Here is a 12,582-nt window from a genome sequence, read left to right on the forward strand (position 1 = left end):
CATTCAGGTATGAACCTGTATTTGACATATGAACGTATTATGTAAAGACAAGAAAGATGCACTAAGTTTACAGAAGCGAAAGTAGTAAATCTCCGGCCTGTGTTAGTGTTTCATCATTGTCTGTTCTATTGGTACCATTACAGTTTCATTAGTTTGGTGAATTCAACATAATTTGTATAATCATGCTAGGTCAAGCGGCAAGTAACAAACAGAAAATACGTCTTCTGCAGCGTGACATTTCATTCAATAAAGATATTGTCGCACAGATGACAGGTATAGACTCATGCACCCATACCTGTCGGTCAGGTGACTGATGTACAGACCCGTACACCCATATCCGTCGGTCAGGTGACTGATGTACAGACCCGTACACCCATATCCGTCGGTCAGGTGACTGATGTACAGACCCGTACACCCATATCCGTCGGTCAGGTGACTGATGCACAGACCCGTACACCCATACCTGTCGTCAGGTGACTGACGTAGACGCGTGCGCCCATACCTGTCGGTCAGGTGACTGATGTACTGACTCATACACCCATACCTGTCGTCAGGTGACTGATGCACAGACACGTACACCCATACCTGTCGTCAGGTGACTGACGTAGACTCGTACACCCATACCTGTCGTCAGGTGACTGATGTACAGACCTGTACACCCATACCTGTCGGCCAGGTGACTGATGTACAGACCTGTACACCAATACCTGTCGTCAGGTGACTGATGTACAGACCCGTACACCCATACCTGTCGGTCAGGTGACTGATGTACATACTCGTACACCCATACCTGTCGGTCAGGTGACTGATACACAGACCCGTACACCCATACCTGTTGTCAGGTGACTGATATACACACCCGTACACCAATACCTGTCGTCGGGTGACTGATGCACAGACACGTACACCCATACCTGTCGTCAGGTGACTGATGTACAGACCTGTACACCCATACATGTCGTCAGGTGACTGATGCACAGACCTGTACACCAATACCTGTCGTCAGGTGACTGATACACAGACCCGTACACCAATACCTGTCGTCAGGTGACTGATGTACAGACCCGTACACCAATACCTGTCAGACAGGTGACTGATGTACAGACCCGTACACCCATACCTGTCGGTCAGGTGACTGATGTAGACTCGTACACCCATACCTGTCGGTCAGGTGACTGATATACAGACCCGTACACCCATACCTGTCGTCAGGTGACTGATGTACAGACCCGTACACCCATACCTGTCGGTCAGGTGACTGATGAACAGACCCGTACACCCAGACTGATGTACAGACCCGTACACCCATACCTGTCGTCAGGTGACTGATGTACAGACCTGTACACCCATACCTGTCGTCAGGTGACTGATGTACAGACCCGTACACCAATACCTGTCGCCAGGTGACTGATGTACAGTCCTGTACACCCATACCTGTCAGACAGGACGATCTGCTACTGCGGCCCTGCGTGAGTTATGATGGAAACACATGTATATACTTATATATGTATATGTTTATCAAAATTTAATTCTGGTCATACTATAGCGACATGCTGTTGACCCACTTTTGATATAATTTATTCTATGTCGTCTGGTGGAGAAGGAGAAATAGTTTATTACAGATATGAAAGTAAATTGCATCATTATCCAACTTTACCCGTCAGCATATTATATAGCCTGCTGGTATTGTCAGGAGTTTTATAATGGGTTGTAAACACGGAATCACTAAACGTTACCTGTGTCAGATTCAGATTTCAGTTTCTGATACGAATTCAGAAATACGAATCTTTGAAAAACTAGTGTCGCAGTATAGTACATCTTACCGAAGCATCACATGGTCGGTTTAGCCAAATCTCTTCTCATTATCATATCGGGTATATTAACGTAACTGCTGTAAAGTCCAGTGTTCACATCCCTAACGAGTTGACTGGCTTTGATAGTGCATACCATCATAATATCTTATGAACATCCGGTGATAAAATTGTCAACGTTTTAGAATTTATGAAATATGGCTCAAAATGGCGAAACTATTCTCTATTGATATTCTATTTTTTGCATTTAATTTATTATTCCAGCAAAGATATTTCAGAATTTTTTATCCAGGTATACAATGCTGATAAGATCAGACGATAATTTTATTACAGAAGACCTACAGCACGTATTGTGTTTTTAAAAAATCACCCATTCGCACCAAAATGCACACAAGAACATTGGTTCTACTGTGGAAATCAGTAGACAAATCTGATATTTTAAGAAAAAATCAAGTACTTTATTATTGTTAACGTGATATCTTATTATCAATTGTGCGTGTATTTAAAAAAAACACATATGACAGATGTAATGTATGTATGCTGTGTAAGATATATTTATATTACTGTGTTAGGTTGAGTGTGACGTTGTTTGTGTAGTTGTGACAGGAAGGCGAGTACACTTTAAATGTTCATTAGTCTTGATTATCAAAATATCTATACACAGTAAAGAATGATGTGCATGTTTAAAGGAGTATGTTTATGTAACTTGAATGTATGATTCGCGTGAATGATGAGTGTGGAGAACGAGAATCCTCTTGTGAGAGAACAAGTCTTGTAATGTAATGTATGTTTATTGGTCTTGGTCAATGAAATGTTTTGTTTAAAAATAAAACAGACAAGTCTGAGACACCAGAATAGTATGTTGTCGTCATTGTCATATTTAGAGTATTTCAGTGATTATGATATCGTAACAGAACATTAAGTATGTAAAAAGTAATCCAAGTGTACACCTTGATATAAGATATAAGCTCTGACCTATACACACGTATTTAATGTGATGTGAAACGACAAGGTATGATAAACGTAGGGATGTCTATCAAAAGGACTCAGAGCAATATTCAGGTAACATAAAATACAACGGAAATGTTAATCAATGGCACTTGTCTTAATTCTAACATTATAAAACCGGAAGTTAATGACCGCCATATTTTTCAGCTGTTTTAAACAGCACGGTAGAGAAAAAATGGCGAAGTGAAATGAAACCGATTGATGCCACTTTAGCAGCTATGATTATTTTTGCTTTGAACATTGAACGGCTTGATGCCATTTTAGCAGCTATGATTATTTTTGCTTTGAACATTGGACGGCTTGATGCCATTTTAGCAGCTATGATTATTTTTGCTTTGAACATTGAACGGCTTGATGCCATTTTAGCAGCTATGATTATTTGACTTTGAACATTGGACGGCTTGATGCCATTTTAGCAGCTATGATTACTTTTGCTTTGAACATTGGACGGCTTGATGCCATTTTAGCAGCTATGATTATTTGACTTTGAACATTGGACGGCTTGATGCCATTTTAGCAGCTATGATTATTTGACTTTGAACATTGGACGGCTTGATGCCATTTTAGCAGCTATGATTATTTGACTTTGAACATTGGACGGCTTGATGCCATTTTAGCAGCTATGATTATTTGACTTTGAACATTGGACGGCTTGATGCCATTTCAGCCGCTATGATTATTTTTGCTTTGAACATTGGACGGCTTGATGCCATTTTAGCAGCTATGATTATTTGACTTTGAACATTGGACGGCTTAATGCCATTTTAGCAGCTATGATTATTTGACTTTGAACATTGGACGGCTTGATGCCATTTCAGCCGCTATGATTATTTTTGCTTTGAACATTGGACGGCTTGATGCCATTTTAGCAGCTATGATTATTTTTGCTTTGAACATTGGACGGCTTGATGCCATTTTAGCAGCTATGATTATTTGACTTTGAACATTGGACGGCTTGATGCCATTTCAGCCGCTATGATTACTTTTGCTTTGAACATTGGACGGCTTGATGCCATTTTAGAAGCTATGATTATTTTTTGCTTTGAACATTGAACGGCTTGATGCCATTTTAGCAGCTATGATTATTTTTGCTTTGAACATTGAACGGCTTGATGCCATTTTAGCAGCTATGATTATTTGACTTTGAACATTGGACGGCTTGATGCCATTTTAGCAGCTATGATTATTTTTGCTTTGAACATTGGACGGCTTGATGCCATTTTAGCAGCTATGATTACTTTTGCTTTGAACATTGGACGGCTTGATGCCATTTTAGCAGCTATGATTATTTGACTTTGAACATTGGACGGCTTGATGCCATTTTAGCAGCTATGATTATTTGACTTTGAACATTGGACGGCTTGATGCCATTTCAGCCGCTATGATTATTTTTGCTTTGAACATTGGACGGCTTGATGCCATTTTAGCAGCTATGATTATTTGACTTTGAACATTGGACGGCTTGATGCCATTTTAGCAGCTATGATTATTTGACTTTGAACATTGGACGGCTTGATGCCATTTCAGCCGCTATGATTATTTTTGCTTTGAACATTGGACGGCTTGATGCCATTTTAGCAGCTATGATTATTTGACTTTGAACATTGGACGGCTTGATGCCATTTCAGCCGCTATGATTATTTTTGCTTTGAACATTGGACGGCTTGATGCCATTTTAGCAGCTATGATTATTTTTGCTTTGAACATTGGACGGCTTGATGCCATTTTAGCAGCTATGATTATTTGACTTTGAACATTGGACGGCTTGATGCCATTTTAGCAGCTATGATTATTTGACTTTGAACATTGGACGGCTTGATGCCATTTCAGCCGCTATGATTATTTTTGCTTTGAACATTGGACGGCTTGATGCCATTTTAGCAGCTATGATTATTTTTGCTTTGAACATTGGACGGCTTGATGCCATTTTAGCAGCTATGATTATTTGACTTTGAACATTGGACGGCTTGATGCCATTTTAGCAGCTATGATTATTTTTGCTTTGAACATTGGACGGCTTGATGCCATTTTAGCAGCTATGATTATTTGACTTTGAACATTGGACGGCTTGATGCCATTTCAGCCGCTATGATTATTTTTGCTTTGAACATTGGACGGCTTGATGCCATTTTAGCAGCTATGATTATTTTTGCTTTGAACATTGGACGGCTTGATGCCATTTTAGCAGCTATGATTATTTGACTTTGAACATTGGACGGCTTGATGCCATTTTAGAAGCTTTGATTATTTTTGCTTTGAACATTGGACGGCTTGATGCCATTTTAGCAGCTATGATTATTTTTGCTTTGAACATTGGACGGCTTGATGCCATTTTAGCAGCTATGATTATTTTTGCTTTGAACATTGGACGGCTTGATGCCATTTTAGCAGCTATGATTATTTGACTTTGAACATTGAACGGCTTGATGCCATTTTAGAAGCTTTGATTACTTTTGCTTTGAACATTGGACGGCTTGATGCCATTTTAGAAGCTTTGATTACTTTTGCTTTGAACATTGGACGGCTTGATGCCATTTTAGCAGCTATGATTATTTTTGCTTTGAACATTGGACGGCTTGATGCCATTTAAGCAGCTATGATTATTTTTGCTTTGAACATTGGACGGCTTGATGCCATTTTAGCAGCTATGATTATTTTTGCTTTGAACATTGAACGGCTTGATGCCATTTTAGCAGCTATGATTATTTTTGCTTTTTGCTTTGAACATTGGACGGCTTGATGCCATTTTAGCAGCTATGATTATTTTTGCTTTGAACATTGAACGGCTTGATGCCATTTTAGCAGCTATGATTATTTTTGCTTTGAACATTGGACGGCTTGATGCCATTTTAGCAGCTATGATTATTTTTGATTTTAACATTGGAGGGCTTTATGCCATTTTTGCAGCTATGATTATTTGACTTTGAACATTGGACGGCTTGATGCCATTTTAGCAGCTATGATTATTTTTGCTTTGAACATTGGACGGCTTGATGCCATTTTTAGCCATTTTAGCAGCTATGATTATTTGATTAGCTTTTGCTTTGAACATTGGACGGCTTGATGCCATTTTAGCAGCTATGATTATTTTTGCCTTTGAACATTGGACGGCTTGATGCCATTTTAGCAGCTATGATTATTTTTGCTTTGAACATTGCTTGATGCCATTTTAGCAGCTATGATTATTTGACTTTGAACATTGCCATTTTAGAAGCTTTGATTACTTTTGCTTTGAATGCCACGGCTTGATGCCATTTAGAAGCTTTGATTACTTTTGCTTTGAACATTGGACGGCTTGATGCCATTTTAGCAGCTATGATTATTTTTGCTTTGAACATTGGACGGCTTGATGCCATTTTAGCAGCATTTTAGAAGCTTTGATTACTTTTGCTTTGAACATTGGACGGCATTTTTGATGCCATTTTAGCAGCTATGATTATTTTTGCTTTTTTGCTTTGAACATTGGACGGCTTGATGCCATTTTAGCAGCTATGATTATTTGACTTTGAACATTGGACGGCTTGATGCCATTTTAGAAGCTATGATTATTTTTGCTTTGAACATTGGACGGCTTGATGCCATTTTAGCAGCTATGATTATTTTTGCTTTGAACATTGGACGCTTTGCCATTTTAGCCTATGATTATTTTTGCTTTGAACATTGGACAGCTTGATTTTTGACTTTGAACCATTTGCCATTTTAGCAGCTATGATTATTTTTGCTTTGAACATTGGACGGCTTGATGCCATTTTAGCAGCTATGATTATTTTTGCTTTGAACATTGGACGGCTTGATGCCATTTTAGCAGCTATGATTATTTTTGCTTTGAACATTGGACGGCTTGATGCCATTTTAGCAGCTATGATTATTTTTGCTTTGAACATTGGACGGCTTGATGCCATTTTAGCAGCTATGATTATTTTTGCTTTGAACATTGGACGGCTTGATGCCATTTTAGCAGCTATGATTATTTTTGCTTTGAACATTGGACGGCTTGATGCCATTTTAGCAGCTATGGTTATTTTGCTTTGAACATTGGACGGCTTGATGCCATTTTAGCAGCTATGATTATTGAACATTAGCAGCATTTTAGCTTTGATTATTTTTGACTTTGAACATTGGACGGCTTGATGCCATTTTAGCTATGATTATTTTGCCTATGATTATTTTTTTTAGCAGCTATGATTATTTGACTTTGAACATTGGACGGCTTGATGCCATTTTAGCAGCTATGATTACTTGACTTTGAACATTGGACGGCTTGATGCCATTTTAGCAGCTATGATTATTTTGCTATAAATGTAATTACTAAAAGCTTGAATGAAATATATTAAATCTATTGCTTAAGTTCAACACAAAAGTACATTATCCTAACAAACGTACATTTGATGGAGGAAAAATCCAAAGAACTGTCTTTGAAGTGAGCTAGAGGCGACTAAATTGGAAACGTGGAGATTGGTTGCCGGACCGAGGCCTTTTATATCTATCAGACAGAAAAGGACATTAGTACTAATTGATAACAAAGACATATCGGTGTTTACAAACAGATAGGTATGCCCCACTTTGAAGACCAAGTACTTACTAAATAGGACTTGGTTTATGTTATGTGATCGTTTAGAATTCAATCAATGTTCAATATGCCTGATAAGCTGGCTAAAACCTGTATCACCAGTTAGGTCAATTAGATCACGTGCCCATCTCCACCCCGTGCAGATGCGCGAGCCGATATCGCTGGTGTTGATAGATTTGATCAACACGTGTTTATCAGATCGTTGGTCAGCATAAGCTATGCGATGACCCTGCTAATAAAGACTGTCATCGCGCGCCAAGCCCGGACTACGTCCCACATAAGGCGAGTGGGTCAGTATACCGCGCTCATTATCTGTCGGTGTCACTGGACCGTGGGAACTATTTATGGCACTGATTACATAGTATATCGTGTTTAAAGTACACCCTAATTCCTGCTGATTTATGATATAAAAATTACCCCGAGAATGTTTTATTATTGTGTACTTTTGGCTAGTCGACGCTTGAAATTCTCTGTACGTACAGCGGCGTTTGAAAATATAGGATTAATTTTCATCCTCATCCTTGTTTACCCGAAATAATTCGAACGTAAACCCGTCTTGAAGTATTATCTGTCTATTTGTAGTCTGCTAACACTTCTAGAAGTTACTCTTCGACCTTAAACATCTTCAGAATACATATCATAATCGATGCATTTGTCTATAGTTGAGCTTTAACGTTCCCCATAACATCACGTGATCATCACTGACAACGCCATACAATTTCAATCTCAAAACATGGAACTTACTATAAAGTACTGAAGGCTACTATTGTTAGTTTTTTTTTTTTTTTTTTTTAATAGTAAATTTTAAATCTATTGATGAAGGAATTCGTCTTTTATTAAACACAGTAACACCCAAGTGTTACGTAATGTGATGCGGGGACATATATTATGGATTGTGTATATTTCAAATTAATTTTAACGACAGGTGTATAAAATACACGTAATCTATACTCATATTTGTAACATAGAACTTATCAAACGCTAAAATTAAATTTAAATGATTTCAAAAAGATTTGATTTATAAATTTCTGTGACTTTTCGTGGAGTCCTTTACAGTTAAATTGATTCATAATTTCTAATGTTAAATATATATACATATATCAACAGTCAAATTATTGGATCAGAAATGAGTAATCCTTTTGAATTCTAACAAATAAATAAAGAAAATGAGTTCAAACCACCCGTTAGAATTCAGATGGATTTCCACTTCACAGGGAGGTAAGTATATCTGGAAGATATGGTATTTCGTTTCATAGTATACATATTAAACTAACCCGGACAATGTTGTTTTGTCCCAGACCTCGCTCACCCGACTTAAACACAGCTATATCAGCTAAAATTCTGCATTTATTAACGATCACACGTCTTAGTTTAATGTGCATCTTAACCCATAAATCGCGCGACTGAGATAGCGATCTCGAGGGCAAATGATACGTAATGCGGTATTATTTGAAATTCAATTCCCGGTTTGTATTTCACTTAACATTGTATTTGAGATTTGTTGGGCGATCTAGCTCGAGTGTTTTACGATAAAACACCGTTTGACTCTAGTAATGGGAGAGGTTACCATCGTAACATTATAAGCCGAGATCAACCACATTAGATTTCTCTTTAATTAGTGTGTTTAAACACCGCACGGGAGAACAAGACGGGTGCTATAGCGGTTTAATGAAATATTTCAAATAAAATCTGCAATTTAATCTCAAAATTACAACATTTTTGTAGATCAAAAAATATGTCTGAAGATGTCGCTGACCTTCAAAATAGGCCATTTAACCATTTTGGTTAGGTCCACTGTATGGGAATGAAATCAAACACCCCAATATTACCGGCGTGTACGGTAAAACAATCCCCGTATCATCATCGATATATGGGTGATAAATAGGGTCACCACCGTTAATGTCTGATGATCATAGGGTCGTTGTGATTAAAGATCTAATAGTAACCTATTTATAAGACACCAAACGTGATCGCCCTAAATTGCTAATAACCGGCATTCATTGCTTATAAATGTAGTGACGTGGAAAACAGAGTTTACCATCATTACAATGAACAGAAAAAAATGCCGAATCATTACTTAAAGCTATATAATTGTATTTAGGATCTGAGATTAGCTTTCCTTCGATATGTAATTGTCATGTAAATATACCCATGGCATATAATTTATTGTGACGTCACGTTAGATAGTGAAATGACGTCACACCTTCACAGGTGGCATTGTGACGTAACATTGGAGACCATAGATAAATTCGCATATCAAATGGAAACTCAAGTCATATCATATGTCTATATTTTATGACAGGAGTCTTAGAAGTTTTTGCTTTTGTAATATTGGCACATGACTCAGAAAAGTTACATTTCGGCAGGTTTTATAGTCAAAATGTGGGAGGACGAAATCAAACAGCAGCAATCATTTTCGTTGCGTATTTTTCAGTTCAAGACGTAACGTCATTTTACATGATATTACAGCATTACTGATTTCTGACTGGTGTAGTCAATGGAAAACGCATCAGGGTATATAACACAAGTGACAAACATGTACGCAAAAATATTACATTGGCGATATCACTTGATAACAGGCCGAGCAAATAAGTATTTACAACACTTGGGACGTATCTTTCATATTTACAACACTTGGGACGTATCTTTCTAACACAATATCTAATATAATAGAGAACGAAGGAAAAAATAACACTTGGACTCATCCTTCTAAAGAAGAACAGGTGTGACTAATTAAATAACATTTATGACATATTGTATCGGTTTACTGTAAAGTGCACAGTGTGAAGTGATATTATGATTTTTGTCGTATTATTTTAGACGAAATAAAAGACAGACAATAAAAATGTCGTTGATTGCTGTTTTTTTACACCTGTAATTTATGGCTTGTTAGTTTTAATATACTTATGCGTGTACAATTTCTACATTGGTCATAAAGATACAATATCTTTACGACTTTGCTACTTTTTCTTTAAATATAAAAACGATTTTATCTCTGAAAAAAGATATTCTTTATTCCGGATAACTTTCCCCATCTCCCTGTGATAACCGACCTCTGGTTCTGTTTATTATAGGTAGGTGACATAAATCCAACAACCCGATGCATAATTTCATGACAAAATACGATTTCATCAGTCTGCACAAACAATGGCGTTTATGATCCGGTGTACATTTCTGAAGTCTGAGATTAGGAAGTGATAATATGGTGGCGATGGATGGCCGTTAATCTCTGAAAAGAAAACATTCCTTTTACCTATTAAGGAACGACAAATCTGAGTAGAGTCAGGAATGGGGACTAAGGTCGTCACGTCGGTTATGCTGCATCATATTCAAGCATCACCTGAGGTCTCGTGTTTCCGTATTGATCTCTCTTCTGTTACCTATGTATTCTGGTTTTTCTTTTTTTAAATGTGTTGCCTTGTTTCAGTTTGGCGGAATATCAATGGATTTCACATTTCCGAAAAAGATTACATACAACAAACTTCCTTTACTAAACTTTGTTTGAGCATGTGCAGTTTGAGAAACAGTTTGGCATCAAGAATGACCTCATTTTAATTAAGTTCGATGTTGCTTTTTGCCTTTTGATAATTCAAAGGCTTAATTGAAGGCAAATTAAACATCAAACTCAAACATCAAACAAGTAATGTACATATGTTCTGATCATGTTCTCTCGAGTGCTTTATGATAACGATCCTCTGATTTAAGTGTTGAATGATAAGGTTTTTTTGGTATCCGATATATAATGGTATATAATCTACTGTGTATGTGACAAGACATCCTTGTTATTGACCTTTTCTCCACAGCTCTTTTTTACAAATGTATATTTTCCAAACGGCCCATAATCGGTTCAAGATTGTGGACAAAACCTTAGTTTTGTGACAACTTTCTTAAGCAAAGGCCGTATTCACCGTTTTAGATTTTCTGTACAGCTTTAAGTACTTGGTCCATGTAGTGTTTGATTGATTAAAACGGCCTCTGTAAGCAAAGGTCAATAGATTAACAACACAATATCCTGAATATGCAGCACCACTGCTGGTGTATGTACATATGGTTTTATGGAATATCAACCTTGCTATGCTCTAGGGACAATATCAACTGTTTTTTCTAACTTCATCAAATTCCTGTTTACAAAAAATAAATAAATAGTCTTGTTCAAAAGGTAATTTATCAATAAACTATATACATTACATGATTATCATGAATCGTTTCTTAGCATTTAGTTTAGATCCATGTAACATCTTACACTAAGGAAAATCAGGAAAGTTATTCATCGTGTATATATCGTGTCTTAGTTATCGGCACACTTTTAAGCTTTGTTAAAGCAGTTCTTCTTTGAGGGTCTTGCCCACGATACTGTGTTCCTACTGTGTAAATTTGCCCACGGAATTATAATCCCAGGGTGTAAATTTGCCCGCGGTATTATGTTCCCAGAGTGTAAATTTGCCCGCGGTATTATGCTCCCAGGGTGTAAATTTGTCCGCGGTATTATGCTCCCAGGGTGTAAATTTGCCCGCGGTATTATGCTCCCAGAGTGTAAATTTGCCCGCGGTATTATGCTCCCAGGGTGTAAATTTGCCCGCGGTATATGTTCCCAGGGTGTAAATTTGCCTGCGATATCATGTTCCCAAGGTGTAAATTTGCCCGCGGTATCATGTTCACATGGTGTAAATTTGCCCACGGTATTATGTTCCCAGAGTATTCATGATTCCCTCATACTTTGTCATAATCGTTAGTTTTGAAGACGTGTTTGTTTGATTTAAATATCATAGCTTTGTCTTCTTCCGGTAAATGGTAAGTTTCCATTTGTTAAGATATGGCAATGATATGATGTATTTTACATTCCTTCTAACAAAGTAGTGTAGTACAGTGCCCCATTCAACCACCCCTTGGTAAACAATCGGAAACCTGCTGTGGACATTAAGTGTTGGTGACTAAGTTCATTTGTCAGTAGTTTTAGGAGTGACTTCTACATCATCAACATGATTAATAGTCCGGTAAACACGTACCTCTGTACCAATCATAAAATAATTTATAACAACAAGGAAAACATTTATCTTGTTTTATTCTTTAGTCTTGAGTTATGTGGACAGTTGACGTGTAAAAACACCGTCACCATCGGACATTTGGTCTGGTTGATGTGGTTCTCCTGTCTTAATTCTGTTTACTATTACCATGGACAATCATCATTTCCAA

Source organism: Ylistrum balloti, unplaced genomic scaffold, assembly GCF_031769215.1.
Source record: "Ylistrum balloti isolate Yb309-2 unplaced genomic scaffold, AGI_CSIRO_Ybal_v1 Utg370136, whole genome shotgun sequence".
In the NCBI taxonomy this organism is placed as follows: domain Eukaryota; kingdom Metazoa; phylum Mollusca; class Bivalvia; order Pectinida; family Pectinidae; genus Ylistrum; species Ylistrum balloti.